General features: G+C 34.9%; 1 pseudogene; it reads right to left on the reverse strand.

Annotated features, from left to right (window-relative positions):
- Positions 1-2,477: 2,477 nt before the first annotated feature.
- LOC132063068 (zinc finger CCCH domain-containing protein 31-like) lies at positions 2,478-8,612 on the reverse strand (annotated as a pseudogene).
- Positions 8,613-8,852: the final 240 nt, after the last annotated feature.

An 8,852-nucleotide genomic window follows, 5' to 3' on the forward strand; every position in this document is an offset into this window, starting at 1 on the left:
ATTTTGTGTTATTTTCTTAATAAATATCTTAATTAGATAGTCGTATCTTACTAGGACTACAGAAATATTTGAAGTACAAGTTATATGTCTTGTATGAAGGCTTTACCGGAAAAAACCCGAGGTTGAAAAATCCGACTTTTGTTGATTTGATTTGGTTTATAGATTTAAAAACCCAATGCAATAGATTTGGTTTGGTCTTTAAAAAATCTGAATCAACCTGATCCATATACACCCCTAATTAGAAGAATGGGTGTTGATCCTAGGATCGACATGGCTGTTAAATGTCATAGAATTTAGAATGAATGGTAGTTTTGAGTTTTGAATCATTTTCTTGCTTAGGAAGGCTGCTTTATTATTTGTACATTGACAACTTCGGCAAAAGTCTACCCTTTGATAATGTAATCGTTACGTGTTCAAGGCAATCATTTCACGCGGGGCCTACTGAACAACTATTTTATACTCCCTCCGTTTCAATTTATATGAACCTATTTGATTGGGCACGAAGTTTAAGAAAATAGAGAAGCTTTTAAACATGTGGTGTTAGATGAGTCACATATATTTTGTGTGGCTATAAATTATTGCATAAAGGTAAATTGTTTTTAAATATAGAAATATGTCATTCTTTTTAACACGAACAAATAAAGAAATACGTTCACATAAATTGAAACAGGAGGAGTATCTTCATTGCACTTGTTAGGTTGTGTCTTGGATTTACGTTAATAGCTTATGTGAAGTACTGTGTTTTGCTACTCCCTTATGGTAATGTTTGTACTTTGTAGCTTCTATATGTACTCTAAAATAAATACTACACAATTGTTATATAATTAAAAAAGTATTAATTATTTTTTCTTAATTTACTTCATTTAGATAAGCGTATTTTTACATAATTTAGAAATCATATTAAATAAATACTATTAAGTAATTTCATAAAAACATCTCTTATTTTTTAGGGGTAAGTAAATTTTTTTAAAAGATTTGCCCAAACTAAAAACACCATATAATATGGACGGGAAGGAATATTAACATGATTTATATAGAATTCCAGGTGCCATTTTTGTGGGGTTCTCTTATGATTAAGCCGTTTAATACCGTTGATGAAAAGTACGTATTAAGATTTAAGAAAATGACGTTTGTTTACTGACTATAATATTTATATTCTAAAAAATCTTAGATGCGTTTTAAACTAACCTTGAGTAGAATTATTTTTCAATGACTTAATTTTCAATTACAAAAATCAAATAACTAAAATAATTTTGATTAACTAAGATTATTATTCAGTTACATGGCTATTGTATTCCATTGTTATGTTTAGATATGAAGTATATACAACTTCCTACACTTATGGATATCATTTATGGGTTTGGATGATTAATAGTGTCACAGGGGCGCTGTTCACTTTTAAAAGTTTCAAACCCCATTATACTACAATGAAATTTCACATGATTGTCATTATTATTTTTTATCCATTTGATACTTTAGGGGTTGAAATTATTTACTGTTGAAGTCGTGATTTTCTCAACTATATATCTTTTCTTAAACATGGCATATTTTTACTATATATGTGGGTTGTGGCTCTTTTGTTAAAAAAAAAAAAAAAAAAAAAAAAAAAAAAAAAAGTAAGTTAATTTTGGCGAGCACACTCTTGAAAGAGTTAAGGGGTCGTTTGATTGTTGGTTAGAAATGGAGTTATTCATGTAATTAAACTAGCACAACTAATATCATGTTTGATAGTGTTTAGTTGTTTTGTATAAAATTTAGCACACCATACTATGTTTACTTACCATTTTATAATCCCACATAAGTAAAACATGTATAAGTTATGAGTCAATTTATGTATTATTCTATCCAGAGTAGAGGATGGAATAACTCATACATAAATAACTAACCTTTGCATAATTAATCGCAGGATAACTCTAATCAACAACCAAACCAAACGACCCCTGACTGTTTCAGTACAAAAATTCAATCAATCTTTATGGTTACTTAAGTAACTGATCCCATCTCATTGAAGCCTTCATATCATATCTCTGCATAGAAGCATCAAAGATTACCTTAATAAAACAGAACAAGGAAAATACTCTAAAATCAAATATCACATACGTAGTTAGTAAATAAAAAGTTAAAATTAAAAACGCAGATTAATATTATAATTAGAAAATGCTGTAAATTTAACAGGAAGACTTAAATTGTTGGGCACGGGTTAGCACGGGCCACCGGCATCTAGTTCAAGAGCTATTCATAGCTACTACGTATGGAATGAGTGAACAAAGGATACAAACGGGGATTCCTCTGAACTCTTTTAGCATTTCTTAATTTTGAAACTAATTATTCTAAAGCAGCAGTAAGAAGATCCTATCAAAGGACTTACATAATAATACACTAATACAACACAGACAATTCCTTTCAATGTTTATCATTGTACCATCTCCTAATGGCAAACAATATTTTTGCTAATACCCAGTATGAGTACTATGAGATCAAGCCAATGACTTCTGCAACTCCTTGGGCCCATGAGCAAAATGGCATGGGCATTTTGGAGGATTGGCCTTCACCGTCTTTAATTTTTACCCCTCAAATCAGTGGTCTTTAATTTTCGTCCTCCACTAAAAGCCCTTTGGTTCAGGGTTCGTACCCCAACTTAGTTAAAAATTAAAAAAAAAAAATCACAAGGCATAAGTTGGGTTTCAAACTCTGTCTTAAGGCAAAAAAAAAAAAAAAAGTTGCTGGAATTTTGCAAACCTCTGCTTTAAGGCCTAACTTTTAAGGCTTAATTTTGGATAAAAGTTTGCCTTGCGCATAAGTTGTGGTCCAACTTATGCTTTGTGAATCCCAACTTCTGTCCTGCGAATCCCAACTTATGTCTTGTGATTTATTTTTATTTTTTTGACGGAGCCTGGGTTCTAACTCAGGACCTCTGGGTGTTAAGCGAAGGGCAACTATTAAAGACCACTAATTTGAGGGACAAAAATTAAAGACCACCCCAAAAGAAAGATAATCCGCGCAAAAAAATGAAATGGCATTTCTCTCCAAATATGCATAAGCCTTTTGAAAAATTCGCACGCATCTTTGTTTTAAATGGGCCAGCGGGACCCTGAGCAAATGGCACAGCATTTGTTAGCCCGCTTGTAGATGTACCAATACAATTTGCGCGATTGTCCTTATTTGGGGGTGGTCTTTAATTTTTTTGTCCCTCAAATTGTTGGTCTTTAATTTTTGTCCTTTGTCTAATACGTCGAGGTTCGAACGCGGGTTAGTCAAAAATAAAAATCGCAAGACAGATTTTCATAGCAAAATTAGGCCTATTCGGGGAAAAGTTAGGCCTGAAAGCAAACTTTTGGCCAAAAATAGGCCTTAAGGCAAACCTTTGCCTTATGGCCCAACTTTGGGCAATTTGCAAGATTGTCCTTTTTTGGGGGTGGTATTTAATTTTTGTCCCTCAAATTGCTGATCTTTAATTTTTGGCCTTCGCCTAAAATAGTCCGAGGTTCTGGGTTCGAACCCCGGCTTGTCATAAAAATTAAAAAAAAAAAATTGCAAGGCAAGGCTTCACGAAAAAGTTTGGCTTATGCGGCAGACTTTTAGTTATGCCTTAAGGCAACGTTTGCCGCATAAGGCAGACTTTAGTAATGCCTTAAGGCAAACTCCGCAGCATAAGACAGACTTTTTGCAAAGCCTTCCCTGCGATTTTTTTTTTTTTTTACTGAGTTGAGTTTGAACCTAGAACCTCAGGGTATTTTCGACCACCTTTTTAAGCGAAGGACAAAAATTAAAAACCAGCAATTTGAGGGACAAAAATCCGCGCTAAAATTTGAACTTTTGCTCAAAATTAGGCCTATTCGGGCAAAAGTTAAGCCTTAAGGCTTAAGACAAACTTTTGCCCAAAACTAGGCCTTCAGGTAAATCTCTGACTCAAGGCCTAACTTTTGCCCAAATAGGCCTAATTTTGGGCAAATGTTAGGCCATAAGGCAGAGGTTTCGCGAAAAGCCTTGCCTTGCGAATTTTTTTTTCTTTTTTTTTGACTGAGCGGGGGTTCGAACTCAAAACTTCGAGGTATTTTCGGCCACTTTTTTAAGCGAAGGGCAAAAATTAAAGACCACTGCGTTTGAAGGGCAATCTGCGCAAAAAAAAATGTTCGATATGAGCTCTCGTATCATGGCACTGGCCTAATTAATCTGAACAAAGGTTCCTTGAAGCTCAACATTTCTTTTGTTAGTCTCCATTTCGTGCTCCTTTATAAAGAGCTTGACACCAGTAAGCCGACATATCTGTTTTGAATTCAGACCATTCTTCCCTATGATGTGTTCCAGCAAGAGATGCATCTATACAGATGGTAGTGGTTGCAGATGCTCCGAAGTTTGTTCCAGCTAGACCAGGCTGGGACGGTTCAGGGTACCCGGAGAACCCACTCAGAGGTTCTTTGACTTGGAAATCATCATACGCCGGACTCACTTGCTTCCCAATCTCCATCTCACTATGAGCAAAGTGGCACTCAGAGGGTATTTGGATTGACTTATAAGTAGCTTATAAGCTAAAAGCTTTTTGGAATGCCCAACTTTTGGCTTTTAGCTTATTTTTCTACTTTTTTTGGCTTAAACGTGAGTGCTTAAAAGCACTTTTTGTCTTGCCCAAACACCATAAAAAGTAGAAAAAGCCAAAAAACACTGGCTGTGTAGCCAGGAATATAATGAAGAAAGCGTCATCCCTCCCCAAACGAGCATCCAGAAGTGTTGCACCACATTGCGAGAATGATTGTTAGCATCAGAGCAACTGAGCAACAACATGCAACCAAAGAGACAGCCAAATGAAGCTGAGGACAAACAACAATTTGGTGTGAATATTACTTTTCTCCCTTCTTGTTTTGCAAGTTCATAACATCGTTCCAGCAAACACTACCTACTACTCCTTACATTGAGTGATTGCTATTAAGATATCATCATGACACTGGAAAGAAGATATTAATTTTTGAAATAAGATTACCACCTTAAAAAATCCGTCTGTCCAACAAGAACTTATCAGCGAGAGATTATTGAAAACTACTATATCAAGTAATACTGCTAAAAAGATTTATCGCTAAACAGTGACCACGAGAATATCAAATGAGTTTACTACATAAATGTAAGGCATGATGCATGAGAAACCAACACCAGAATCATTAATTTAGATGCCAGCTAAACCAGCTCATTGATCAACTGATTTTTGATTATTTGAAATTAGAAAAGAAAGTACATGAGGAACTTAAGTCTGAACTAAATTGATGAATTTACCAGGTTCATTCTTCCTCCACATCAACTTCTTGATGCTAAACAGTTCGATTTCAAAAAATCAATCAGATCTTTTAATCAATGCAAAGGCGAGTTAAAATTACAACATTAAATGAAGGATAGTCAAGTACAGCCAAAAGTTATAATGCTACCAAGTTTGCATGATTGGCATATACATATGATTTAAGAAATGTTTGGTGTTAGTTGTCATATATAGGTCCAACAGCAGCAGCAACAATGACGACGTCCAAATCATAACCTCAACCTAGTTAATGTCGGCTATATGAAACTTTTATATCAATTCCGTTAGGAACAATTTTATTTCAAATTTTATCTGTTCTCTCAAAGCTATCTTTTTTTTATTTTTTATTTTTTTATATATATATAGGTAAAAAGTCCTCAATTATTTTTAAGGAGAAGGGTCAAAAATGCCCGTAATGTATTAGAAATAATTCAAAAATGGTCTCCTTCCACCTATTGGATAAAAAATACCCTTCCTTCCACCTATTTGGATAAAAAATGCCCTTAACGTTGATTTCGTTATCGAGAGGAACTGAGGGTATTTTGGGTTAGGATTTTGTGTATAGCTATAGGTCAATTAGTATGTTTTTGAAATTAAAAAAAAAAAAAGAAAAAAAAAAGGGCTGCTCGGTGCACAAAGCATCCGCTTTAGCGGGTCCAGGGAAGGGCCGTTGAGATCTTATATCAAGTGTTTGTATACAAACTGATTAAAACTTAAGACACTTTTTTAAAACCCCAAAAATTAAGCTAACGATGGTAAATATTATCCTGCTTTTTTACCTATAGAAAAAAGGAAAATTACAACCAAATACCATTCGGCCATCTAGTTTACAAAATATGTACACAGTGTATAGGCAATGTATAGTTTATACTAAATATGCATATACTATACATACATATACATGTAATATACATACCTATACGCTACTTATACAGCCGAAGTGTATAGACAGTGTATGCTTTGGCCATATTTGGTAAATTAGATGGTCGAAGGGTATATTTATGTAAGTATCCCTAGAAAAAAAATCCATTATCACTTTTGCACTAGCCCGGCCCACAAACATTGGCCAGACTTTCAGCCCAACCCAACAAAACTAACAGCTCCCTCATTCAGTCATTTGTAATCTTATGCAAATATGTTTCACGATACCACATTTTGAAGTAGATTCCCTAAAAAGTCACACATATATTGAGAATTTTTTCTCTAATATCACTTTTATTTCTTTTAGGACTAGAATATCACCCAACTTTCACTATTTTCCTCAGAATATACTAAACACACAAAACCTTCGTTCTCTCCTAATTGGCATGCCACATCACATGAAATTCTATTTTTTAATGATAAATTAATTTAACTCAATGCGAACCCATTTTAACCAACCAACCCATATCTTATACCCATTTAACCCATCAAACAAGCGTAGCTTATAGAAAACATAATCAAACACCTAAAATTAGACGCGCTCTTACCACTGAACCAAAGCCTGGGGACAGACTGAACCTATTATTAATAGATAACTTTGTATCAATTTAAAGCTTAAAGCTGACTGAAATTACTTAATTGAGTGCGATTTTAAACTGTGAGCCTTTGGTGGTAAATAGCATTAGTGGATCTAAAGTTTTTATTCATAACGGTAATACGTTAGTGTCCGAGTCAGTTTACAAGTGCATGACTAATGTCTGACTGCTACCTTCCACTAACATAAATATAAGGTAGTAATTCTTCACACAAAATTTGGGCAAATGGGAGAATTCACCTACCGTCGTTTCGGATGGAATTTGAACCGTAATTTTCAAGATTGCCATTCCAATTCTTTGATAGTTTAGTCACCCCTAGGGGGTTGGGACTATGTTTTTTAATGACCCTCTTTCTAATGTTGGTTCTTTAGATCACATAATCAATCTACCCTTGGTTATAAGCTAATCCCATTTTACTGTTATTGCTGTTACTCAAATCTTCTAAAAGACTCAGGGGCCCTGCCACTGGCAAGTCCAAGTAGCATCAGAAATTAAATAGAAACTGTTTGGAAGAAAAGCAGCAATATAGGAAAGAAAACAGCAAGAAAATGAAGGGGAGGTATGAAATATTTCTCTCTTTAACAGGCAGTGTGTATTGCCTTTCCTAAAGGTCCAAGTACTCTTGTTTCAAGGAACAGACAGTAGTAGTCAATAGAAGCACAAGCTTGTATGAATTTAGCAGACCTGACTTTTGTTTTGTATAAGTTACACTTGGATTATGGGTTAAATGGGTATAAGATATGGGCTGATTGGTTAAAATGGGTTTCGGTTGAGTTAAATGGATTGGATGAGTTAAATAAATATATCATTAAGAAAATAAAATTTTATGTGACATGACATGCCAACTAAGAGAGAAGGAAAGTTTTGTGTGTTTAATATATTCTGAGGAAAATAGTGAAAGTTGGGTGATATTGTAGTCCTAAAAGAAATAAAAGTGATATTAGAGGGAAATTTTCAATAGATGAGTGATCTTTTAGGAAATTTACTCCCACATTTTGTGACTACATTAAATATTACTGCACTAAGAATAAAATAAAAACTTTAAGGTTTAGTTATTCTCAATATAAAAATACGTCATTTTCTTTAAATTTGACTAATAAGAATATAGCGTCAAGTGGGTATATATAAGCAAACGGCTCGTCAGTTGCCACATCACTGGGAACATTAAACCAATATTTATAAGTCAGCATCTCAACAACCAGCTCCCAAAATTAAACACACTGAAAATAACCTTTAGCTACTCAACAAAAAATGGCAGAGAGCCCCTCCATTAATAATAAAGCTCTACACATTTTGCAAAACAAAATTCCTCCACCTTGAAAAAAATAATGAAAATTCCGAGAAAATGAAAACCCAATTGTGAAAGCCAAAATCCCACTAAACACGTTAGGTTTCCCATTCCAGTGTGGCATTGAAACCAGCACTAGTGATCCCAAAGACAAAGATTTATGTTTAAGTTTCAGTACCTTTTTCCAATCCGGCCCGGTTTTGAAGCTGTTTTATCGGCCCAATGATTCAAACCGGGCTATCGGGTTGGTGGTTAAAACGGGAGTCGGATATTTCGGGTCACCTATTGAATCACCAATCACCATTAGTGCTGAGTTCAATGGAAACCCTAGGTTTTTCCTTCACTTCAAACCTGGATTTGGTGATTTGTCAATACGGAAATCGGCGAAAACCTCAAACGACAACAACAATGTCACTATGCATGCGAGAAGGGTGTTTCCGGTAATGGATAAGGTGGTGGTGGGGAAGATAGGATGGAATTTGAAGTTTCCGCCGACGGAGAGTGGCTTTCCACTGCCGTACATGGTGGTTAACAAATTGGGGATCCAACACGTCTCGAAGGACCGAACTTCACGGGGGACTGGTGCTCACGTGTGTTTGGCACTGAACAGATTGAGAAGGATTATAAAGAGATTGACTAATAGAAAAGCTCGTACAAGTGCAGAGACTACTATGTGACATTATGTTTCCAAAGGTTTTAATGCCTTATGATTGTCTGTTTGTTCTTTGTTTTCTGTTTTTCCCTATATAACGAGCTCTAATTT

This window comes from Lycium ferocissimum, chromosome 7 (genome assembly GCF_029784015.1).
Source record: "Lycium ferocissimum isolate CSIRO_LF1 chromosome 7, AGI_CSIRO_Lferr_CH_V1, whole genome shotgun sequence".
Taxonomy (NCBI): Eukaryota; Viridiplantae; Streptophyta; class Magnoliopsida; order Solanales; family Solanaceae; genus Lycium; species Lycium ferocissimum.